The 26700-nt window shown below is 44.7% G+C and overlaps 1 protein-coding gene across 3 annotated transcripts in view; it reads right to left on the reverse strand.

Moving 5' to 3' along the window:
* The window catches only part of LOC126524077 (carboxypeptidase Q-like), a 121953-nt gene extending 96662 nt beyond the window's left edge, over nucleotides 1–25291 (reverse strand). The window contains exons 1-2 of one of the 3 annotated variants that reach the window (XM_072287372.1): nucleotides 20769–21563; nucleotides 6986–7102 (exon numbers count right to left, since the gene is read on the reverse strand). The gene's annotated coding sequence lies outside the window, so the exon portion shown is untranslated. Of the gene's footprint in view, nucleotides 1–6985; nucleotides 7103–20768; nucleotides 21564–24718 lie in introns of those variants that run through there. The other 2 variants (XM_055067283.2, XM_055067282.2) reach the window with 2 other exon arrangements.
* Nucleotides 25292–26700: the final 1409 nt, after the last annotated feature.

The following is a 26700-nucleotide window of genomic DNA, read 5'->3' on the forward strand; positions in this document are numbered from 1 at the left end:
TTTACTGGGAACCACACGTAAGCAGTTTTTTGACTCGCACATTCAGAGACATGTACACGTTCAGAGAGAACAAAGGTATTTGAGCTCTTTTGAGGATAACGAAATGGAAGGTTCACTGACCCATGCGTCGCCGAGTGTTGATATGTGTCTAGCTTCTATTATCAAACGCGTCATCATCTCACTCCTGCTTCTACTCATTATGACTGTTTCTTTAAATCTAGCTTTGCATTTGCATCTCTGGCAGTGGATGGCAAGAAAGCCGTCAGCGGCCAAGTTGTTTACTTTGTTATTGTTTTCGTAGCCTGTCCTTTATGAATCTGCCTGTTTGAACAATGTAGGATCGTCCACACCCGAGAGGAATGCGGTATACCACACCCGTGATACAATCAATGAATTTGTTCTTACGTTTTTCTTTCGCATGCGGTACGTGCAATTATTTCTGGCCTTGTGCTTCTACACAGGCTGACCACTGTATTAGGCACTGAATATACAATGTTTATGCCGCTCCTAACAGCAATCTTCTTTAATCGATGGGAGAACCTGTAGGGGATGACAACAACCTTTCTTTTGTTCATGTCTGTGCTTGAACCATGCACCTGCTCCAAAGCGCTTTGCTGTGCCTTCTTACGCAGTCCTTCTGCAACTGACACAAGCACATGGCTCGGGTAACCAGCGCAGCTTAAACGCGAGGCTTACCGTCCTAAACTATCGCGCATTAGCTGTTGACATGATTTCTTAAGTCCTTTGCTGAAACATGTTCGCGATTTCCCTCTTCACAAGCTTTGTATGCGCGGAACGAAATGGTAAAAGTGTGGTAAAAGTACAAAATATGGCAGTCTCCCCACCACACTATACACAGATGCCGCGCTGTACCCCCAAAAAGGAGCCATGACGGCCAGCGTTGTCGACTATAACCTTCAAGGGGTGGTCTCGATGACGGTCTGCATTGCCAGTGCCCTCGTAGCGGAGGAGACAGCCATCGCCTTGGCCATCACCTCTAGTCTGACCAACGAGCACGTCACATTTATTACTGACTCCGAGGCAGCTTGCCGTAGCTACGCCAAAGGCAAAGTATCTTCAGTCGCCCACCGACTCCTCAAACAAGCTTACCAATTCCCGGAAATTGAAATAATGTGGACTCCAGGACACGAGTCGCTCCGTGGAAATCAGCGTGCGCACGCTGTAGCCCGAGCTCAAGCCTTCCGGGAGCCACAAGAGAGGGATACGGCCGCATCTATGGAGCCGGTACCTTTATAATAGAACGGATACTAAATCAGATTGAACAGACTACAATACCCACCTCCACATAAGACCCTCTCACGTGAAGACGCCGACCCATGGCAACTACAAACCAATACATACCCTCATTTAAGCAGACTACACGCAATACACCCTATATTATATTCATACTAATGTCCCCTTTGTAACGATTACGCTTCTCTATATCAAACCACATGGGCGTTCGCCAACGTGAAGGCGGCCCCGCAAATACCCAACTCCACACCCATGCAGTGGGAGGCCGTGCAGGCTAGTTCGGACCCTCGTAATTAGCAGCAACTGGTGCGGCCAGCCCGGGAGACAGGAAGAGCCGTAGGAGCCTCGGACTAAGGGCGCCTTCCGCAAAGCTCAAAGAGAGCTGCTTGTTCTTTCTTTTTTTAAGGAAATGTTTGTACTCCTCCCTCTTTATACTCCATCTCCAGGCATGATGAATGGATGGATGAATGAATGCATGCTATGTGCGTCCCCTTTTCAACGGGGCGGTTGGTTCCCCACCAAGCTCTTGTTATTAAATTGCCTAATGTACTACTTATATTAAAAAAAACACAAAAGGAAAAATAAAAAAAACAGGATAAATTCCCAGAACTAACCTTTCTGAACCCCTATTGTGAACTTCGTTTCTGCACGCCTCCGTTGTTTGTTGTTTCCATACGTTGCTCCTACCATTTTTCCAATCTCCACTTACTAATCCCTCCTGCGAACATGTTTACGTTCCCACTGCTCTCGCTGAGCCCAAGAACTTCAATGAGGCCAGAGATGCCTAATAGACCGCTGGGCAGACATATTCACATTCTAATAAAACATGCTCCGTCGTTTCCCTAGTTTTACCGCAGCCCAGCACATTCTTCTTCTTTCCTCTTATATCTAATATCTATATTATAATCTAATATTATACTATATCTTATATCGAAAGAATCCTGATTTCGCTTCGAAAAGAATGCGTTTTCTTTTGAGTTATCAATTTGCTCTTTCCCGATTTCGTTTTTTCCTCTGGAGTAGTTACTCATAGCAGGTTCATTTTCCATTGGCGCCAGCCACGAAATTATCTCAGCCTCTCTGATTTTCCGATTGGTGTTCTTTGTTGACATGTGGCACACCATTAAAGTGGCCTATTTGCTAGTAAGTTTCCCAGTTCTTTCCCCCACTGTGAATCAATATTTTTCGTGTACAAATGCATGAAAGCTCTCTCAGCAAATTTACTTTCTGGCATATTGCTGAGTCGCTCTTCACAATCAATTTTACTGTGAGATTCCCTCGCTTCAAAATTTGTCCAGCCTCTATCACCCTGCACAGCTTCATTCGTACTCTTCCCGTGGGCGCCGAATGCGAGGCGTCCCACTGACCTTTGGTTGCCATCGAGTCGTGATTGTACCTCTGATTTAAAGCTAACAACCGCATTTCCAAAAGTCCTGGAACCACTACCCTTATCCACATACCCCGGAGCACCTCGCACCTAATGTATCTCCATAGGGCTCTGTGCTTCGTTATGGTTGCATTTCGCTTCCTTTTATTGTTTTTTCCTGCGTTTCCACATATATATTGCGTTTGTTTATCCATATACCAAGATATTTATATTCTTTTACCCGAGGTATTTCTTGGCCCTGTATTGCCACTGTCTGTTCACTGCTTGCATTGAATACCATATATAACACCCCATTTTCTAATGGCAACTTTCAAGCCTAAATAATCACCTTTCTGCCTACAGATATTAACCAGACGCTTCAAATCATTTGGCTTGTTAGCTAGCAAAACAATGTCGTCCGCATGAAATAAACCACGAAGCTGCTGCTCTACTACTGTACCCGCCTGTTTCTATGAGATATTAAACCCGATATTACTTCCTTATAGCGCCCTCTCCATGCTCACCATGTACATCATAAACAGCAGTAAGGATAAAGGGAAACCCTGCCTCAGTCCATTGTGGATATCAACTTTCTCCTCGCTCCTAATCCTTTCCCATTCAACGCAAACGATATTTTTGGGGGAAATCTCTCTCAAATGCTGTAGATAATCGTCGCATAAGCCTTTCCCTTCCATAATATGCAACAAAATGTTGCTGTCTACGTTGTCATACGCTCTTGTAATGCCTAAAAAGGCCACATATAATGGTATGATTCCTACTCTTGATATTTCAATAGACTGAGTAAGAACAAAAAAGTTATCATCTAAAGGTCTAGCTATTCTGAAGCCATTCTGAAGTTCTCCCTAAATGCCATTATTCTATGCCCCTGCTTGAAGCTTAATTTGATTGCCTGCATTTAATGGTCAACGGTCAATTTGAGTGAATTCTATCTTTCTCTCCCTTGCCTTTAAAAATAAATTGATTCCACTTTGTCGCCTACTGTCTGGTATTCTCTCTTAAAGTTCTATTCATTGCTTTCGCCAGAGCTTTCTCCGTTAGGTCCCAGTTCATTAATCAGCCTAACGGGAACCTTGTCTAGCCCTGTGGCTGTGCGCTTACGAATTTTCTCTTCGGCTTTCCTCCAGTAGAAATTTGTCAGCGCCGGTTCCATTTCACCTGGTTCCCCTTTCATGCCCTTTTTTCCTCATGTACAACCTCATCATTGCCTTAGAAAGATTCGGCTGGTGTATTTCAGATGTAGTTTAATGCCGCGTCCCCTTCCCGTTTGTTTCCGTCTTCGTCTGGGATAACTCGTGCTTTGCCAGACTTCCTGCCTTTTAAGTTTGTGGCTCCAAATATTCTAGGTTCGGCTTTCTTTTTCTGACATATTTTTGACAACCAACGTTCACTTCTCCCGGTATATTTCCCATTTTTAGCTGCATCATCCTGCGGCAACTGCTCTTTTGTTGCCTGCCTGTGCACTCGGGATGCTTTCTGTCGTTCGGCGATCGCTTTTCGCATCTCCCTCTTGCACCACCTTTTCGGTTCCTTTATTCCTTTCCAACGAGCATGTTGCTTCTCTTTCCGTATTTATATAGTTATTACACTGAGAAGCTTGCTATATTCCCGCGCTTTGCTTGGCCATTTGCCAAGTCCTTCCTCGACTCTTGTGACAGTATTTGTTACTTCCTGAGCGTTGAAATTCGGATTCGCCATATTTTGCTCCTCGCTCTCTTTCCCAAGTGCATATCCCATTTTCAAAATGATGCGTTTACGGCCACTCCGTATGCTGATATACCCCTCCTTGTCAATGCCTATTTCTATCAACTTATCATGAATTCTTTCTGTAATTACACAGTAATTAATGGTCGATTGCCGGTTTCCCACGTGGTGTGTCCGTCACACTTGTCCCCAGTATTAACAATATCGAGGTTATGTTGCTCACAAAGATCTGGCATTTGACTTCACGTTGTTAGTATAGCCATCTAGGTCTTTTATGTGGCATTCATGTCACCTAAAAGAATAATTTCGGCACGGTTCCCGAAATCCTTAATATCGGCACTTAGACATTACACTAACTCTTGATTCGTTTCTCTACAATTATTTCTGGTCCACAGATGCGTTACACCACGCCAAGTTTTCTTTCCACCCATTCTACATGATAACGAAAGATGCTCTTGAGATTTTGAATTTACTCTGATGAATGAGCATTGTGACTCCCCCTCCCTTTATTTGCGATTTCGTTCTGTTGCACTCTTCCCACACATAATACTCAATCACTGGCGGCTCCTCCGAGTCGAGGCTTCTCCTCCGAGGTGCGTTTCTGTAACCGAATGCACCCCTATTTGTTCTCTATTTAATTACTCCTCAATCACTACCCACTTTTCCTTTCTTTTGTCCCCCTGCATGTTCACGTAGCCTATTGCATGGCGAGCTCTCTTTATTGTTTTCCTCCTTTTTCTCTCATTGACGGCGATGCTAGTCTGGTGTTCCCCTAGGGTGCATTCTTCGTTGCTACCTACACTGGCTTCCTGATCACCCGTGGGCCCCCCAAAATAAGCAACCGCGCCACCAGCAAATCTCCAGCCCACTTCTCGCCACAGCCTGTGATTGAAGCGGATCCCGTCTTTTTCGAAACCACCACACCTTCCCACTTCCATGTTTACTCCTACATCTGCGAAACGTTTATCTCGGCTCATTGTCCATGTAGCCTCATTAGCAGCCACTACAGCTCTTTGTACACGGCTGCCACGTACAGGCACCTCCGGCCCCGCGCACACCACAATCTGCACCTTAGGGGGCAGCTCGCGTAAGTCGTCTACCCCCTTCACTAAGCACTGGTCTATTCATGTTCCTTTTCGGTCATATAGCCCATCTACTACTACAAAAAGGTCGCGCCCGTTGGTATCTTCCGCGAACTTTTCTTTGGCTCAACCCATGAAAGCGCACAATGTGCAGCCTGGAAATGTTCCTACCGCCACTCTCTTGTCACCTTTCACACTCTGCACAATTACCTCAGAGCACCTAGCCAAGTTTGAGTCGGCCGAAATAATCACCCTTTCGCACTCTCCTACTACAGGGGCCACTCTCTGCTTCCTTTTGTCATCCTTTTCTGTGGGATTTGTACTTGACAAGGGGAATTGACTTATGCGTTCTTGTTTTTCCTTTGTGGTCACATCAAGGTAGGTGCAGCGCTTTCCCGCTACATTCTCCCCACGTTGCGCGCATTCCACGTGCTTTGTTCACACTCCCTATCCTGTCGCGTCGGGGTACTGCGTTCCATTGTCACAACCATTCTCGCTCACGATGAAGGCCCTGTTCTGATTTTCCTTAGCTGCCTGAAGTTTTGCCACTGCTTTCCCTGCATCATGCTCCATATTTAGCTCATTTTTGAGCTCTTCCACCTGTCTGACAAGCTCATCCTGGAAAGCCTCCATTTTCTTCACCTTAGCATCGACATCATAGAGCCTTGCCGATTTATTCTATTTCCTATCCATTCTCATCCACCTCCTCGTCTACCCTGAGGGACCCCGCGCACACTGCTCGCTTTACCATCTTTCTTGCCATGTGTTGCACTTGGCTTTTTCTAATACAAACATGGACGTTTTCAGAGCACGTGTCGTCTCGCAAAGGCCGATACACACAGAATCCAAATCCTTAAAATGCCGCAAACGAATTGTCACCAATATTTCAAAAGCAATCAATGCCGCACAAACTTAAGGTAAAACACGTGTTCACACATGTTCAAACACACGGCCCCGATCTCACTGTCTTACCAAAGCAATATTCCTGATACCAATGCACACACAGCAAAACCACTCCTAGCTAATTAGTTCCGGCACTTCCAAGTTGCTATTTAAAGATTGTAAAGACTTGCCGTCCCACACGATTGCACGTGCTGAAACACGTGGCGCGAAAGGACGCTCTGAATATCCTGCAAAACCAAATATACACGAAACACGCACGCACACGAAAAGAAAAAGAAAGAAAACAAGCCAATTACTAGGTAAAGGCTAAAGAATCAGCCAATCAAGAACAGAAGCAAGCTCGAAGCATGCCCAATAAACCTAGATTTTCGTCGCCGCCACGCATCCCTGAAAAACCACGTCCATCCGCCACCAACATTACCGAAAAATCTGTTCCGTTTCAATAAATTTCTGTTGCAATAAAATAGAAGGCAGCGTCCCCTCTCGACTGAAATGGTAACTGTGAAGCGTGACAATCCACGAAAATGCTTGGTAAAAAAGACTCCATGTATTCTCCGTAGCTGCTGCAGTACACTCGAATGAGTGAGTAGGTTTTTCTGCTGCACCCCCTTGCCTCACCTCCACAAAGCAACTCCTTGTCGTATGTATTACCGAGTACCTTTAGTGAAGTGCAGACTCCTTTGCTCGAAGGGCAGCGCTGATCTACACTCGGTGGAGTGGAGAGAGAGCTACAGGAGACACAGGATGCACGCAGAGAACGTAGTGCGTGGCGTGTCTGTGGAAAAATAAAGCAAGAAAGAAACGTGTTATATTCATGTAACGAACTCCAATATAATGCGAGGCGCGTTCTGAGGCAAAAAATGTCGAAAAATAGAGAAACAAAGGAAAGGGGAGGACTCGTTACATTTGAGCAAATACGGTGACCTTATTCTACGGTAAAGTTGCTGCGCCACCAAGATGTCAGGATGAATGCATGAGTGATGCCGTATTGAAATGACCGGTGGAGAAATCATGGACTGGAAACTGTCCAGCGCCTTCGTCTCTATGTTTGTATATTGTATTTGTTGCGTCCTCATTGAGCTTAGCGAACTTGGAGAGTCTCCAAGTGCTATAGGATGACATGTTTTTATATTGTATTCATTAGAAGCTTGGCTAATCTGGAAAAAACAGTTAAATGTTAATTCACTTCATCGCATCATACAAAGGGCCACGGTATGCTATGTGACACTGCATTAGGTTGAAGATTTATTGCGAAGAACTCCGCCTTGGTCTAGTCAACGAACTTAGCCAGAGCAATTGCTCAGGCATTTTATTTTCGGCATTTTTGATTTCTCTAAATTGATAAATATTGGTGTGTTTCTCCGTGAAGATGTGGCATTCATTGGCAGAAAAAAAAGAAGAATACACCCAGGCCATCAAAAATATAAAAGTAGTTTAAATGTTCTTAGAAATTGTGAACCCACGTTCGTTGTGGCTATGTTCGCACCTTCAGACTGTGTCAGCATGTGCTTTAATTATTGGTGCATACGTAAACAGCCGAAATGAAAACTAAAAGAAAAACACAGAGTTCGAGGTGGCAAGATATGGCCGCACACCACACCTCTACCCTCTACTTCTAGGCCATATATAGACATCGGTCAATCAATATTTATTTGTCAGTGCCGCCGCTTCCCTTTCTGCAAAATATAGAAAGAATACACAATGCAGCCGAAAATAAAAATGAAAAAATACGACCAAGGAAAAGCATGACGCACCATCGCGTTCATTTCTCATGTTTGTTCTTCTCGCAATTCGTCTTCTATTGCAATATAAGCTCAAGTCTAATTGATAATCAGTGTGTTCGGAAACCTTTATTGCCTGGAATATTACACAGAGGCCTATAGCACGTCTGCGGCTGCTGAAAGTGTTCGCCACCCTCCATATGTGCCGTTACCCCTGCTTCCCTGGTTACTGGTTGGGCTGGAGTCGTGGTGCGCACTTCAGTCGAGGAGGTGTTATGCTAGCTTCCTCAAAGTTGATGACACCAAACTAATGAAGGAAGATTGTACTGTAATTTAGCTACGTGAAGTTCGTGCTCTTCATGTTTTTGAAGTGTGTACGCTTTCAGAGACAGCTTTGTATAATTCTTGTGATTACTCATTCAAATAATTTCTTGCAATACAGCTCATACATTCGGTTTTGATCTAGGAGTACTCATTTCCACTTCACTAAAAAATTCGCAATTCGAGCTTCGTTTATGGCCTTCATTTATATTAAAGAAGTTCAGTTCAAACTAAGTAATGAGGGCAAAATCTCATAGTTGGATGTTTTCCGTTAACCCAGACCAAATGTTTAATAACCCTAACCTAAAACTACTGAATGTGCTTTCTTTATTTTATATATCACGCAGTATTTTCTATGTGTTAGATCAATTGTCTGGCTCACTACAACAATTGTTCTTCATTCACACTTTCAGCAAGTACGAGAAGTGCAGGGGGGGGGGGGGGGTAGGGTTCACATGGATGTTTTGTCGGTCACTGCAGGATACAGACAAGGTCATTTGTATGACGTGGCTAGTACATGCTTTCATCTTTCGTTTCTATGCTTTTCATTGAAAACTGAGGTGATGCATGTCTTATCAATTGAATTAGCCTGGTGTGCATCATTCAATTTAAAGCCTAGGGCTGAATGTTACAGCGAAGCTGTGTACTTCTACCATCCAAGGAAACTTTCGTGTCGCTGTTTGCGTGGCAAGGAAAATGCACCCCATATGCGGGGCAATCCCGGAGATAGTGCGATGCCGGGCCGACCCACGGCGGAGGTGAAGCAGGCGTTAAGCACACCCCATACGTGCGGCGATCCCGAAAAGAGTGCAATACCCGCGCGACCAGCGGTGCAGTTGAAGAAGGCGTTAAGCACTCCCTATACGTTAGCCGATCCCGATGACAGTGCAATGCGGGGCCGACACGTGGCGGAAGTGAAGTAGGTGTAAATCACTCCTCATACGTGGGCCAATCCCGAAGACAGTGCAATGCCGGACCGAGCACCGGCGTAGGTGCAGTTCACCATTAAGTGGCCCCCACATACACAACTTCGCTGGTCATTGTTATTTACATAGTGGAAGGGCACTGAGTTTTTTTTTTATTTAAGAGTAACCGTGGTGACGGTTCATACAAAGCAGCATCTGGTTCAGTGATCATGACTAGCGAAACTGGTTCTGCTGTTTTTTTATAGCGTAAACAAAAGCTACAATAGACTGAGAAGTTAATTTCTGCACAAGTAAGATTAAGGTCTGAGCAGGTACTCGTAGCTGACTTTGTTTCATATGCAGTCGCGGACGATTAAAATGAAACAACAGTGCACATTCAGTTTAAGGCATTGGATAACACAACGCACAACGAAGTAATGTAATACAGCCTATCAGTTTTACTTTTAGTTCAGCCAGAACAGCTCTCGAGCAGCATCGAACCACATATGCACAGTTTTCCCCACCTACTCTTACAGGCTCCTTGGGAGCACTTTGTATCGACGGACAACAGAAAGAGGCAAAGAAACTGCAGGTGTATCTACACATTATTTGTGAGTATTTGGTAATGTTAAACGTTGATGAATTTTCCTTCAAAGCATTTTACTGCTACATACAAAGCTGCATCAGTAAACAGTGCTGGGATCCTAGTATATTACCGTGACCCATGAAGAACAGTGTGACTCAGCCTTTAACCTGCCCGCGAAAGTTGCAGTGCAAGTTTTGTGATGCGAGCATGCGAATTTATGGCATCAAGAAACAACATAGCCACGCCTTTAGGAACCAGCGAATGTTTGCGGTTCAGAAAGTTAGCAAGTGTAACCGCAAAAATTTGTTGGATAGCTATCATAATCCCCTCGCAATGAAAACTTGTAGCTGTTTCCTACATTTATAAAAAAGCCACTCATTATTGTGTACTGTGTATTTAACAAAGTATTTCCAATTCTTACATGCACAAACTTCATTGTGACAAAACATCTAGCACAGAACAGGTTTTATTTAAATGATAGGAACTTCCACAAGATTTTACACAAAAAACGCATTTCCTTTACTGCGTTTCATGGCAAGTAGAACTTGGTCGCACTACATACACCCTTCATTGCTTCTTGTATTTTATAGCAGAACATTTCTGGTGCTGTAAGCCTGCTGCCCCTTTGACCACCACAACAAGGTGGAGTACAAGCCTCACAGTTCAACGACTGTTCAGCGTATCATAGTACTAGCATATAAGTAAATATGCATGTTTAGCTTTAATAGATGTCTGATATGTACTGATATATACTATAAATACTATATATATATATATATATATATATATATATATATATATATATATATATATATATATATATATATATATATATATTATATGTATATATACTGATAGATGTCTGATATGAACATTAAGGAGTGCGCAATAGAAGTCGGTGGTAACGCCGTTAAACAGGAAACCAGTAAGCTATCGCAGGAGACGAAAGATCTGATCAAGAAACGCCAATGTATGAAAGCCTCTAACCCTACAGCTAGAATAGAACTGGCAGAACTTTCTAAGTTAATCAACAAGCGTAAGACAGCGGACATAAGGAACTATAATATGGATAGAATTGAACAGGCTCTCAGGAACGGAGGAAGCCTAAAAGCAGTGAAAAAGAAACTAGGAATAGGTAAGAATCAGATGTGTGCGTTAAGAGACCAAGCCGGCAATATTATTACTAATATGGATGAGATAGTTCAAGTGGCTGAAGAGCTTTATAGAGATTTATACAGTACCAGTAACACCCACGACGATGAGGTGAGAGAGAATAGGCTAGAGGAACTTGAAATCCCACAAGTAACACCGGAAGAGGTAAAGAACGCCTTGGGAGCTATGCAAAGGGGGAAGGCAGCTGGGGAGGATCAGGTAACATCAGATTTGTTGAAGGATGGTGGGAACACTGTCCTAGAAAGATTGGCCGCCCTATATACACAATGCCTCATGACCTCGAACGTATCGGAATCTTGGAAGAACGCTAACATAATCCTAATCCATAAGAAAGGGGACGCCAAAGACTTGAAAAATTATAGACCGATCAGCTTACTGTCCATTGCCTACAAAGTATTTACTAAGGTAATCGCAAATAGAATCAGGAATACCTTAGATTTCTGTCAACCAAAGGACCAGGCAGGATTCCGTAAAGGCTACTCAACAATAGACCATATTCACACTATCAATTAGGTGATAGCGAAATGTGCAGAATATAACCAACCCTTATATATAGCCTTCATTGATTACGAAAAAGCATTTGATTCAGTCGAAACCTCAGCAGTCATGAAGGCACAACGGAATTAGGGTGTAGATGAGCCATATGCAAAGATACTGGAATATATCTATAGCGGTTCCACAGCCACCGTAATCCTCCACAAAGAAAGCAACAAAATCCCAATAAAGAAAGGCGTCAGACAGGGAGATACGATATCTCCAATGCTATTCACAGCATGTTTACAGGAGGTATTCAGAGACCTGGAGTGGGAAGAATTGGGGATAAAAGTTGATGGAGAATACCTTAGCAACTTGCGATTCGCTGATGATATTGCCTTGCTTAGTAACTCAGGAGACCAATTGCAATGCATGCTCACTAACCTGGAAAGGCAAAGCAGAAGGGTGAGTCTGAAAATTAATCTACAGAAAACTAAAGTAATGTTTAACAGTTTCGGAAGAGAACAGCAGTTTACGATAGCTAGCGAGGCACTCGAAGTGGTAAGGGAATACATCTACTTAGGGCAGGTAGAGACCACGGATCCGGATCATGAGACTGAAATAACCAGAAGAATAAGAATGGGGTGGGGCGCGTTTGGCAGGCATTCTGAGATCATGAACAGCAGGTTGCCACTATCCCTCAAGAGGAAAGTGTATAACAGCTGTGTCTTACGAGTACTCAACCACGGGGCAGAAACCTGGAGGCTTACGAAAAGGGTTCTGCTGAAGTTGAGGACGACGCAACGAGCTATGGAAAGAAGAATGATAGGTGTAACGTTAAGGTATAAGAAAAGAGCAGATTGGGTGAGGGAACAAATGCGGGTAAATGACATCTTAGTTGAAATCAAGAAAAAGAAATGGGCATGGGCGGGACATGTAATGAGGAGAGAAGATAACCGATGGTCATTAAGGGTTACGGACTGGATTCCAAGGGAAGGGAAGCGTTGTAGGGGGCGGCAGAAAGTTAGGTGGGCGGATGACATTAAGACGTTTGCAGGGACAACATGGCCACAATTAGTACATGACCGGGGTAGTTGGAGAAGTATTGGAGAGGCCTTTGCCTTGCAGTGGGCGTAACTAGACTGATGATGATGATGATGATGTACTAATGTCATGCGCGCTCAGTTACCCTGCTATCAGCCGTTTGCCCTTTTTTCAGTATTTTGCCAGCCTCAGATATTTAAAATAATTCTCAGCCACTTCAGTACAATAACAGCGGGCAGAAATTATCATTCTTGTTACAGCTGCTATGCCTTTTAGCACCGAACAGCCCGATGACCTCCATTGAGCCCACATGTGCCACAGGTTAGACGAAGCAGACATTTTAGCAAATAAGAGGTAGCAGTATAATTCGCGTGAGCATGACGAGCACGGTATATGTTTTACTTTAAATCAAGCAACCTGCAGTAAGCGAACTCTTCACAGAGTGGACTGATCTCATGAGACCACAGTTGGCACTTAATTGCCATTGCCGAGTCTTGCTGTTAGTGAAACGCCAGGGTAAATTTTTTCACTTGCACAGTGAGCTTGCGTTTGAACCTTCTGATCTGGTAAAGTTCTTTTGTTTTCCTACTTAGGAACTAAGGTCTTTGCCCTTTCCTTGTGAACTGCAATGTTCCAACGTGGTTGCCCTAAGCCAGAATTTCTTTTTTGCACTTGTTTGCTAAAAAAAAATGTGCTGATCCAACATACTTGTTGGAATCTAAGTGAGCCGGAGTTTTCATTTAACGGTCAATGAAGTGCGATAAATTTGGTCATTTGTTTGTTGCCTCTTTGCCGTAAAAGAAACTGTCTCGCGCGTTTGATCTAGCTCAACATGTCACGTAATATTACAATTATATTGGCTTGTATGTCGTCATTTTTATTTTAAATTTGCCAGACACTTCTTTGCCAATCGCGCCTTGTGTAGTTGTGCCGAAGTGTAGAAATTATAATCATTAAGAAGTTGCAGCGATCATCTCAAAAACTAATTGACGATGGCACGATATGCACCGCCCATTCACCCGTCAATCACCCGACGTTGGTATGTGCAATAGTATGCAAATCATCGCCGTCCTCTTCAACGTGCATGCACGCTTCTTTGCCGATTATCCTGTCGTGGGCATGTGCCATAGTATGCAAATCATCACCGTCAACAAGTGTAGATTATGTGAAAGAGCTTGCTGGCGGCACTGTATGTGCCACCTGCTTTTTGCCAATGTACCTTGCAGGTTAGACATGATGATGTGATTGTACTCTCAGTGTCGAGAGATTTCGTAGAAAGTGTTCTGCAGTACAGACAAGTGTATAGGGCGCTACCTGAACTGCGTGATTGGATTACAGTGGTTAATGACTTCGCTGTAGAAGAAGAAACTTTATTAATGAATGGTCCGCCAGTTTTTTGTTCTGGTGGCCTCAGGTGGCGGCTCGAAGTCCTTGGACTCGGGTGGCATCTTCGGCTTGCCGGACGGCCCAGAGCTGGTCTGCCAGCTCTGAACTTTTGAGAGCCGCCTCGCTGCGGCGGCGACGCCGATGGAGAAGGTCCCCGGCGGCTCCCACAGCCGAGGCGGCGTCGGGAAGAAGCAAGCTCGAGGCTTCCCGTACTCTGGCCACGGCCGCGATCACGGACGCGTTCAAAAACAGGTCGATGCATCCTCGAGTCACTCAGCATAACGTATCACACTCAGCATGGAGAAAATATGACCGCCTGATCATCCCGCCACTTCCCAAAAACATGGACCCAACGCACCACGCCGGGCGACGCAAAAGATGAGCAAGAGACCTTCAGAGGAATTTGGGAACAATAACGAGGCGGTGTGTGTAGACGCTGCGCGATATGGAGGAGGGAGAAGCGCACACGTGGTCGCTGTTGTGGACTTGGTGGTATTGAAGAAATTATAGTCCATTTGTGTCGGCAAAGAAAGGCTGACTCTTTGGAATATTTGTACTCTGTTTCTTTCTTGTCAAAACTGGCGATAACGGAAAAAGAAAAGCCTTTGTGGCCATACGGTTAGGGCATGGGGCTGCTGCGCTGTCCGACTGAGGTTTGAATCCTGCCACTGGGTGTGTTTTTTAACAATAAAGTTGAATATATTTTTCAAGAATCCCACCAGCGACCAACCCAAGCGGAAACATGGGGCTGGAGGCAAGAAATGGTTCACTTTGAACAATTACCCACACCAGAATTCATTAATACTGATGTTTCTCTAACAGCTAAGTCAACTTGTCAAGCTTTAAGAGATGTATTTAGTCGATGTGGAACGTCAGAGCTGATATGTAGTGACCAAGGGATCATTTCAGCGCTAAATTAACCACGGAGCTGATGGATAGATTAGGTGTAAAAATTAGGTTCTCGACACACGACCACCCGCAAGGTAACGGTATCGTTGAATGCTGAGACGGTACATTCAAAGCTATGCTGCGCCACATAGTCGGGACGCATGGAAGAGATTAGGACTGCTGCGTACCTTGCTTTCTGTGGGCGTATCGCGAAGAGGCGCACGACATCACTGCGAAATCACCATTTGAACTAATGTATCGTTGCGCACCACATCGGCCCCTCAGCATTCTTCGTAAATTCTTGACAGGTGAGTGGGCCCCTCAGGTAGGGCTAAGCAAACCAGCAGCGGTGTATCTAACTAAAAGAGCTTCCAGACTAGATGAGCAAGGCTGCAAAAGTTTCAAATGAGCGTAGCAGCACAATACAGAAACATTATACAAAGTTAAACCTATGCTCCACTAGGAAAGTGTTTTCGACAGTGGATAAGGCCCTCGTCATGAGACGTGAGGGCGGCAGCAAAGTGCAACCGAAGTGGCAAGGACATGTCGTGAAAGAGAGAGCGCGGACAGACAGTTACGTTGTGGAGGATACTGCTGATGCTGAGAGGTTGTCCGTGTTAATAAGATCCGATAGTATTACGCGCGCGCTAGTAATGTAGGTGTGGTATTCGAGGCCGACGCAGAGTTTTGGAACGTCGAGATGACACCGCACGCTGTGAAGCCGTGTGGCCAATTTCCTGTAGCTCCACAGACAAGTGACCTAAATCCTCGCCTTAGCAAGGACTCAAGGACTCATCGTGGTTCTGGATCAGTATGTTATCAACCGGTGCTAAGCAGACACGACCACATATGTATAGGGTACAAATGGCCTTGAGGGTTGAAGTAGAATGGCAAATGCAAGGGTTGCTGGCGTTGGACTTTATCTTCCCAGAGCAGGGCGCATTTGCCCATCAAGTGGTGTGTACGGCCAAACCGGACAGATCCATCAAAATATGTGTAGATTACAGGAACCTAAACGCCTTCACAAAACCTTACCAATTTCCCATGGGAAATGTGACCTAGCCTTTGTACTTTATAGCCATGGAAAAGTACATACCAGCTTTCGATATGTCCCGCGGGTATTGGCGAATACCATATGACAAAGAATTGCAAAGGCTGACAGCGTTCGCAATACCCTGCGGCTTTTATGCCTGGAAGGTTACGCCTTACAGACTACGCAATTCTTGGGCAAGATTCCAGTGAATAGTCAACGAGTTGCTAAGCAATCATGGTCACATGCTTGTGCATACATTGACGACATATCCATATTTTCTGAGATGTGGCGAGACCACATACACCACTTGTGGGCAGTATTACGAACAATTCAGGATGCAGGCCTCACGGTAAACCCGGTAAATTGCAAATTTGCCCAGCCGCAGGTTAAGTATCTCGTGCACGTAGCAGGATCAGGTGTACATGCTCCTGACTCTGATAAGGTACGTGCTATCCAGCAGCTGAGGCCACCTAAGACGAAACGTGAACTGAGAAGTGTCCTTGGGCTTCTCAATACTGTCCAGACCATGTGTCTAACTATGCAATACTTGTCTTACCGCTGACTGTGCTGACAAACAAAACGGTTCCGAACACGCTGCCATGGAACTTGGAGGTACAGGTTGCGTTCGATTCAGTTAAAAAGGCCCTCGTGTCAGTTCCTGGGTTGATAGCACCAGACTCTGGAAAATGCTTTTGTTTGGCCGCGGATGCATCGGAAATGACAGTTTGCGCTTGTATCTCCAAAAAAGTAGGTGAAATGGAGCGACCAATGGCATTTCTTAGTACAAAGTTGAGCCCATCGTAACAAAAGTGGTCCATATTTGATCGGGAGGTGTTTGCAGTTGTGGGGGCGCTAGAGTCTTTGGGTACATGGCTATTTGGCACAAAGGTCAAAATAACAACTGACCATGATACACTGACTTTCCTGACTCACGCGGCTCCCTCCAGTGCTAAGCTAACACGTTGGATATTCGCGATCCAGAAGTACGACATAGACATCGTTCACATCAAAGATGCGCTGAACAAGGCTGCTGATGCACTTTGGCATTTCGCATGATCATTCGGGGTGTGTTATATATTTGTTTAGTCAATAAGACGTTAAGCTTGAATCACACTTATATATTACTTTATCTTTAGCCATTGAATTAGTTTGCCTATTCGAATCACCGTGAAGGGCTTTGTTTCGTATGTTCGGAGACAAGCGTTAAGTGTCGTTTTAGGGTAGCTCGGACAGATGAATATTTTTGTGCATAATGTCGAAATGTTTGCTTAGCGTGTGAAATAGGCATTCATTTGCCAGTGCGATCCATCGAGCTTAGAACATACCTGACACTAATCCCGTCGCCCCTTTCAGTGTCCTCTGGATGATCTTAAGGCGCACAGAGTGGGTCTCGCGTGGGGGGGGTAAATCACAGTGTGGAGTGGTCACCTTGAGAGACATTATGCAACAGGACAATTGGGACTCCGGCCTGTTCATGTGTCTTGTATTAGAGGAGTCAAGCCCATGCAAACTTATTAAACTGTTGATTACAGTGCGAAGTAATTCCGCGCGAGCCTTTTGAGAATGCCGTGTGATAACGGCCGTATTTTTACGTCCACTACGACCGATGGATGCTTTTGAGTGCGATCGCCATCGGTTTGTAATTACGGTGTTTGGAGCGTTCAAGCGAAGCGGCTCACAGTTCTACGGGGATCGAGGTTTCCTAGTACTGGCAAGACAGCCCACTGTCCGCCAAACATGCCATCAATAGGCCATCGTTTCGTGGGAACATTCTCGCTGCTTCCGTTGCTGCTTTTTGCAGAAGAAAAGAGAACGACACGGGCAGCTTATGGTCAGAAGTGCCACCTTGAGCCTCGCCTCTGGTGTCGGAGCATATCAACGCCGATATTCGTAGCCTAGCGTTGGTAATAGGGAGATGACACGTGACTTTGAGCAAACCTATCTTCTTGCGTATTGTAAAGTGTGCCACTGTTTTCACCAATGCCGCGTAAGAAAGGAATGATTTTGTGCTATTGGTTACAATGGTGTGAACCCGCATATGTGATTGGCTAATTTGTGACTCTTTTTTGCAACTGAGGGTTTAAAACTTATGTTTTGGTTGCGTGAGAGAGAGCGAAGGTTCGTGGTTGGACCTAGACAGACGCCTTGGTGTTTATATAAAGCGTCTCTTTATCGGACAACGGCTCTTCCTTCGCGCTGCCACCATGCAATCGAATCATCATGAGGCGCCGAGTTAAGACTTTAAACACCTGCCCTCCTTAGCTAGTGTTGAAGCCTGCAGAGGATAAAAGGAAAAGAAACCAATTCATGCGCATGACATTCTGGCGTTTAATAGGCGTGTGACCAAGAATGCAAAAAGCGACAGCCACGAGCGGTGCCCTTTGGTGTGTTGATGTGACATGTTTAAAACAAAACAACCTTCACCTCCCGCAGGCGGCCAAGGATTCGGAGGAAGAACTGCAGCCATTCATGACATCCCCGGACCCATTCCTAGCGTGTGGTGTGGGCTGTACTCAAGAAATCTCGGTAGTAGGAAGAAAACCATCACTTGAATGCGTTACCAACTTAACGTGCAGTCAACATTTGGTTAAAAAATGTTTATGCTAATGAATAAATGTACCGTCATGTAGCGGCAAGTGAATTACCAGTCCCTTCTCGGCATTTCCTGCTAGCCTATTTGGCTCAGTTCTGAAACAGTTTCAGGAGCCATCCACAAGGCATAACCCTATATAATTAGAGCTAAATAGTCAACAGATCACTAGGTCCAATTACAATTCACAGTATATATACAAAAAGGGATGTCATAAGAAGATGAGGACCCATTGTTATTCACAACAAAAGCATTTTTCTTCATAGGTATTGTTCTCTTCTTGATGCTTTTTGCACGTTTCTGTACAATGAGAGAATATATATAATGACTTACGTTTGCCGCTACACATTGAGAAGAGAAATGAGTATTCATATCGCGTGAGCAGAAGAAAGAAAATGAGCCGCCCTTGTTTCTTTAATTATACACAAATCTGAGAATTTCTGTGCGCTTGTAGTATGTTCGGCACAGCCACACTTGCGAGGTTTCGCGCAGCTGGTGTGGAGAGAATACACAAAAATGGTTTTCGTGCGTTCTGGTATCTGTAAAAACATCTTGCTCGGCATTTTTAGCAGTTAAGCCAACGAAAGAAATTATGCCAAGACTCCACCTGATGATGGCTTTCAAAGGTAATGCGATTAGCATTCAAGCAATGTGGCGACACGCCGTACTCCTGAAGACCTCTTTTTATAATTTGTAGCGGTCATTCCAAGGCTTCCATTGCTTCAGCTCTATGTCGCATACACTGTCACCGACATCAGCCCAATTTCTACGACACTCGCTTGTCCAAGTCGCCCATGAGCATGACTTCCTGATGACGTCGATGGAACGACGAAGGCGGCATGACGACGACGGCATGACAATAATTAGATTTTTATTCTGAAATAATGGCACTATTATATGACGACAGCGTGACAACGAAACCATAGGTCATTTAGATGACGACGAGCGCATGAAGAAGATGGTGTGATGACGGCTGTCACGAAGACTGTATGACGACAATGTGCTCACGACGACGGTGTTACGACAGCGTAGCGAACAAGGCATGAGTCAATGAGATGACCAGTGTGTGAAGACGATGGTGTGATGACGGCTATCATGAAAACTGTATGATGACAAGGGCGTCACGAGGAAAGTGTGACGATACCAAATGACGAAGCTGGAATGAAGACAATGGAACAAACACGCCGGCTAGACGACGAAGATATGACACCCCGTACATGACAACGACGCTATGACGATGATGGCATAACAACGGTGGCTGGATCACTATTTAATGAAGACATAATTACGATATAATGACGAAGAAGGAATGACGTTGAAGGGACTACGAAGGTGACATAAGGGCGACCGCATGACGACAAGATTACGTTTCTCAAGTGATGACGATGGTAAAACAACGGCGCGAAAAGGACGACATGATGAGAATGGTATAACTACGACTGTATGACATTAATATAATGATGACGACGGTATGGCAAGAGTGAGAAGACAAAGTTAGTATGACGATAATGGAACTACCCCAACTGCATCAGACCGACTCTATGACGAAGCCCCAATGACTATGATCTCATGACAATGACATAGAGACAATGTGATCGCGACTTGAGTATCACGAAGACTGCATGGCGACAATGGCGCGACGACGGTATGTCAAGGAATACGTCACGACTGTATAGCGACTATCGCGTGACGGCGACGGCATGACGAGAGTGGGTGATGAAGCGTAGGTAGCGACAATGCAACAACTACGACGCACCACGATGACTAACACATATCTAGTGAAGTAAGTACATTGACAACTTGAGGAATTGTGCTGGCATTAAAAACATAGATAGATAGATAGATAGATAGATAGATAGATAGATAGATAGATAGATAGATAGATAGATAGATAGATAGATAGATAGATAGATAGATAGATAGATAGATAGATAGATAGATAGATAGATAGATAGGTGCACAATGCCTGAATTAGCCAAACAATACTAATGACATTATTAGCACTCGGCGGTTTTTCTAGGAGATAAATTTTAGGGTTTAGCGTGCCAAAACCATGATGTTATATGAGGTACGACATAGTGGGGCTCTCCGGAATGCTTCTTGCCACCTGGGTTTGCTTAAAGGGACACTAAAAAGCATATATTAGGTCAAGCTAAGTGAATGACGAATGCACGGGTACAATCTACTCCGTCAATATTATCGCGAGCAGAGCTTTAGTAATCGCGGAGGTAAGTGTAGGACACGATTTGAAACTTGACGTGATATTCAGGTACTAGCCCGGTGATGTGAGCACTCGTCATTAAACTTCAGTTAAACTCACACAAACTGCAAGTAGCAGAGAATGCCAGGTCTAGATGCCGCATATCCCCGAACGGGCCATGTCACTTGAACAAGAGCAGCTGCAGCCACGAATCCAACGCTATGTCTTCGCTCGCTTTCGACAGGGCTGCGCGTTTGCGTTTTGCCTTAAATGCCGTAGCGCCACCTGTGAGGCGCCGTTTAACTCAACGATGGCATTATATGGCGGTGATGGCGTATCCAGTTCCATCACTCCGCGCTCGTGGGCGTGCGATTTGAATTGCGCTAAATGCATGCGGACCCATCAGACACGTGCGATGATCTTCGTGTAACTTTTACTAGTATGTAAGGATCCGTATTTTTTTTTTGTTTTGAGTTTTAATTTCAATTGCACTTTATTATGTTGACTATACTGATCAGCATACAATTACTCTGTGTGCATAAAGCTTTGTTGTGCAGACGCTTTTTTTTCATTGTTTTTTTGAACTAGCTTTACGTTGATGTTTTTACGTTGTTTTACGTTGATGTTTTACGTTGTTTTTCTCTTACCCAGTGAATTGCGAAGGCCTGTAAGGCATTCATAAATAAATATTTTTTAATAATATAAGTAAAAAAAAAACCATGTCGTAAGCAGACATGCGGATATATGTATTCGGCTTAATGAAAGTTTGATCATGCTGCGCATAATCATGATCATGCTTGCTTGGGCCGAAAATGTAATGCACTAATAAACGAGTAACTAGTTGCATAACGTAGCATTACACGCTTCGCGCACAACTTCTCGCTACATGCGCCCTTGAAACTGCCGCACACAGCAGGCAAACGCACGCAGGAGAACAGAGATTTTCGTTATTCCACAATAAAGTTTTTTAAAGCTTGATGCGCATTAACTGATAATTAATTTCTGTTTGCATTTTCAGTGACCACTCACCTTGAATATTTGCATTTCAAGAAGCACACTTATTGCTACCACTTAGAGTGCTTCGTTCGCAAACAAAGCCAACAATGGATAGGTAGTTGTAAAGGTCGATGAAAGGGGCTAGTCAGTGGCTGTGCATACTTTCTATCATTCTTTTGATGACCTATTGCAGAGATATACCACTCTACCCTCGTAAATGTAGCGTGACTATCTTCGCACAAACAAATTCGCGCATTTCAGATTAAATAGCCACCAGCACGTGCCTTGCCCTTTGTAAAGCTTCTGCAATCATTTCCTAATCATGAAGGGGTCACATAGCATTGCCGAATCCTGTTTTTCTCATCTCAAACCGCCGTAGCAGTACCTGAGCGGCTGAAAGCCTCCTCGACCCAAGAAAAAACCCTCGCGTGTGAGCGCAGCGGTTTGGAAGAGTTGTTTACTCCCACCACGAAAATTACTTTCCGTTTTGCGAATTGGCAACTCTAGAATCCTATACTCCGCGACGCCTACAACACCTAGGTTCACGGTGGGTCTTTCACTGGGTGCTGCGATCATATTTCTCTCTCTTTTATGGTGTTGAATCGCGGTGTTTCGTAGAAGCCGAAAGGGTCCTTACTGCCGATGACCCACTTTAGGCTGGTCTCAATGACGTCAGCGATCTAAATCCTAACACAAGTATTTTCACGGCTGAGGCGTACGCGATACTCTCAGCTGTAAAACATATCAGACAAAGAAATCTCAATAAGGCCATCATTTTCACAGATTCATTAAGCGTAGTAAGGGCCTTAATGAGTTTTCGAAAACATAAGAACCCTATTTTTAATAAACTATACACAGAACTATGCTTAGCCTTAACATACAACCAAAACATAGTCCTATGTTGGGTACCTGGCCATAGGGGTATAAAAGGTAACGTAGCTGCTGACGAAAGTGCAACGTCAGTCGTCTTTAATGAAACGGATGTGAATAAACCCATAGCAGCAACAGAACTTAAGCCATTCTTACGCCACAAACTGAGGAAGCACTGGCAGGACCAATGGGATAATGCAGTAGAGAATAAGCTACACGTTATCAAACCAAAATTAGGGAACTGGATATCTGAAAGAACAGCAAGACATAAGGAAGTGCTTCTTTGTAGGTTAAGAATAGGACATACTTACGCCACTCACTCCTACCTTTTGACGGGAAGCGAACCTCCGACATGTACCAAATGTGGCAAGAGGCTTACAGTTATCCATGTTCTTATCGAATGCACAGAAATAGAGGCAGAAAGAAAAAAGTACTTTCCCTCTGCTTATCTCCAACACTCACCATTACACCCAGCATTCTTTCTCAGCAATGAACCCCTTTTTATTTTTGAATCAGCATTAAACTTTCTAACTGAAACGGACACCTTACAAGTGATTTGGCCAGGCTACTTGTAGCACGGCCTCCACCTGGAGGTCGTAGCTGCAACGAAACCATTTTCTAGAGCACGTGTCTCCCAGCCCTTGCTTTCAAGGCCTTGCTGAGGCACTAGTGCTACAGATTCTACATATTTTACTGATCATCCCTATCCCGTGAAACATCTATTGTCATCGGAGAAACGATCAATAACTGTCATTTTTAATATGTAGATATTCTTAATTTACGCAGTTTAAACCGAATAAATTTTAAGTTCTTTTTCATCTTCATTGCACCACATGCATATTTTGCACTTTTTAGTGAATATTTTAGGCCACTATACAGCCGTGTTTTATTACTCCTCGCAATTAATACTCGCATATCATTGAGAAGCACTGATCATCGACTTGGCGCTCTTTGGCCACATCTGGCCCTTGCGCCAATAAACACTACTAATCTATCTATCAATGACGTCAGCGACTATATCGCGGAAATGGCTGCGTTGTGTTGGCGAACGTCCGGCATGCCCAGCGAACCGCATAAGATTTTCTGAAATGCGAAAAGCATTTCTAGTGAGCCGGAGGTTAAAAAAATGTGCGGAGCGAGCACCTCCGGAAGGTGCTAGCACTTGTTCGGGGCGTTGCTCCACTGCTACAGTTACGAAACTTCACTTTTCGACCTTCTTAGTCAACTCTGCACTGCGACTCGTATTGTAGTGCATCAGATACAGCAACTCGCAATATATAGGCACGAACGTCTGTCGTGCTTTGAGAAGCCACATATGGATATCCTGCACTTATAAAACAAGGCCAAAAGCTAAGTTTTTCGCCGTGTTTTTGTGTCCCGGGATAAAAAGAAAGTTCCCTTTGTGAGTCGGGGTGCACCTCCTTTTTTTATAATTAGCTGACACGTCTGATAGGAGTGTCTGCGGGCGATGACTGGCGCCTGTTTGTGCTCGGAGTGCGCAGTCTTCGCGGTAGAGCCCGGGCGTGGCGACACGCCAGGCACCCGCCGCCGGTAGAAATTGTCACACCTAGTAAAACGCGAGAAGTGAGCAAAAACCAATTGCACTAAGTTGAGTTTCTTCCAACATGTTTTCAAAATTTACCGAGGGTTTTCTTTTGGCAAAGTAAGTTCTGTTAGTTAAATGAATGACTTCGAAACGAATTGAACCAGTTGTAAAGAAGTAACCTGAGTGCACATTGTCGGAAAGCAAACTATATAGCGCTGCTTTGCGCAGGTCGAATGCTCCAAATGTTGAACTAACGCTGTTTGCAGTTCTAAATTTTTTTGTGAGCAAAAACTGGTAAATCGCCGCTTTGAATGAGAAACCAGCATCTTCTACGTGCCTTGATAAACTAAACCATGTTAAGAAAACGAAATTTTGCCTCGCGGCAAAACATGTATCATGATCAACTTGTGAACTTCCGAGGTAGTTAGTATTCCAGCCACGGTGCCTGCAGACAAGATGACATTATCGAGAATACTCTTGCCGCATAGAGCATTAGTAACACCAAAGCTGGCGCAGAAAGCTTTAAGTAAAACCAAATGAAGCTTTAACGTGCGTCACTATAACTCGACAAATTCCTGCCTGTAGGAAATACACTCCGCGATTTGAAAAGCCAGCAAGGTATTAAAAATAAACAAAAAGAAAGCACATGTCTACTCACCGAGAAGAAAAACGTCGTCCCCAGTGAACTGTTTCGAACAAACCGTTATGGTATCAGCCACGCTTTTACAAGCGGAAGTTTGTTATCCAAGACGCCCTTCGATGTACGTCCTCTTCTTATTTCTGGAAACGATGAAATCATGCATTGCTGTTTTTCCACCACGAGGACAGGCATATTAGTAGACAATGAAAGTCTTTCGACATCCGTCTTTTTTTTTTCTTTACATTTCTCGGCGTGTGCGCGGCAGCATCACAACGACTTGAGAACTATGAGGCATTCAGCGCATGCTGTGATAGGACACCCCCTTTCGCTTCAAGCCTGAACCTGAAACGGCTGCTTTTCGGCGCGGCCGCTAGGTAGCGAGCATTTACTTGGAGTAGCAAATAGGACTGACGGAAGAAAAGCTGCCTGCTCTCACAAATATCGGCCATGTGTCATCTAACTTAGCTGCGGCGCCATCCGCTAGAAATTGCTAGGTGCCTGACTTCGCTACGGAGGAGTGCTGGACTGCGCGGGTGCATTCGCACTAGCCGTGGGCATGCGCACTGTTCTCTTCGTGCGCGCGCAGACATGAACGCGGCGCCCCGGCCTTGACGCAGCCCTAGTAAACGCCGAAAGGCGAGCGATAGCTTCAGTTTCAAGGAACATGCGCGCTCCTAGCGGTTGCCGGGTATCCTAGCATCTGGTTGAACGGAGTAAAGTAGATGTTGATGCTCACATTTCTTGTCGTTCACAAGTTTCTAAAGCTAAGGAAATTTATGTGAACAGCGAAAAACTCTCCTTTCTAGGTGGTTGCTTCTTTATTATTCTTTTTGTGAATTTTCAATCGGGCGAGGCGCGGGAGTGGTTGACTTCTTGCGTCCGTCGAACTCGTCTGCGGTCACCCTTGCTACACGCTCAGCCCTGTCACAAGTCGGATCGCCATCGGTCATCACCTTCGCTTGTCGTGCCAAGTATGAAGATGGGAAAGATGAGACAGAGAAGCTTTGTCAGGCGAGCAAGGAAGGTAAGACGCAAGAAACCAGGGGCGGCTTGCACGCACGTTTAATAACGAAAATAATAACAAGTTTACGAACGCGTTCTTAAATGCTCATAGACGACGCCTAGTCCGCACAAGAGCGCGTTCTTAAATTCGTAATATTTTAGCTGATAAATGTTCGGGCAAGCCGCCCAGGTCAACGAAGCATGATGGCTTTGTTGCCTGATGATGGCTAAATCGAGGCATCACATTACTTGTACGGCTCTGCAGTGTTCTATACTCGCGGACTATTTTCTGTGGCTATGAAGCGAAAGCTAAGGAGGCAAAACGCGCACAAGTGAGAGCTCTTCTGAAAAGAGTTCCGCACTTTAACTCATGTTAGATTATGCCGGGGGAAGCGAGAAGAAACACTTTATTAGCAACAGTTAAGCAAGACAGAACACATCACTGAGTGTAACAGACTGCTTATTTTGCGGCGCTTCCGCTCCGCGTTTGGGTGAACGCGAAACCGTCGCACGTGGAAGCGGCGTCGATTCAGCGTCCGTTCCAAGTAACGAAAAGCACTGTCAAGCACTGCCCGACTACTTGGTGCGGCAACACATGCGTAACAGCCACGGGCCCCTAGCTTTCCCTTCATAGCTACAGAAAGTTGTCCGCGAGTATAACAACACGATTTCCAGTGCTGCAATGTTTTGCAAGTTTCTAGTGACAACAGGTAACCACAAGTACTTCACTCTATTTTCTGAGCAGGTATCCATTCTGCATGAGCAAACCAGTTCTGTGTAAGCCTGAGTGGACTGACATAAGACCAGTGTCGCTCGACTCATTCGTCCTGACAGCAGCCCATCTGCTGCCGGTGAAATACTTGTAATGAACGACTTGAGTGCGTGTTTGTTCTGTTATAGAAGTTTTTTCACTCTTTGTCGACATGTACTGCCAAGGCTAAACCCCCCCCCCCCCCCCCCCCCAAAAGAAGACCCAGCCGCGATGGTTAAATATTTTC

Source organism: Dermacentor andersoni, chromosome 3 (genome assembly GCF_023375885.2).
Source record: "Dermacentor andersoni chromosome 3, qqDerAnde1_hic_scaffold, whole genome shotgun sequence".
Classification (NCBI taxonomy): Eukaryota; Metazoa; Arthropoda; class Arachnida; order Ixodida; family Ixodidae; genus Dermacentor; species Dermacentor andersoni.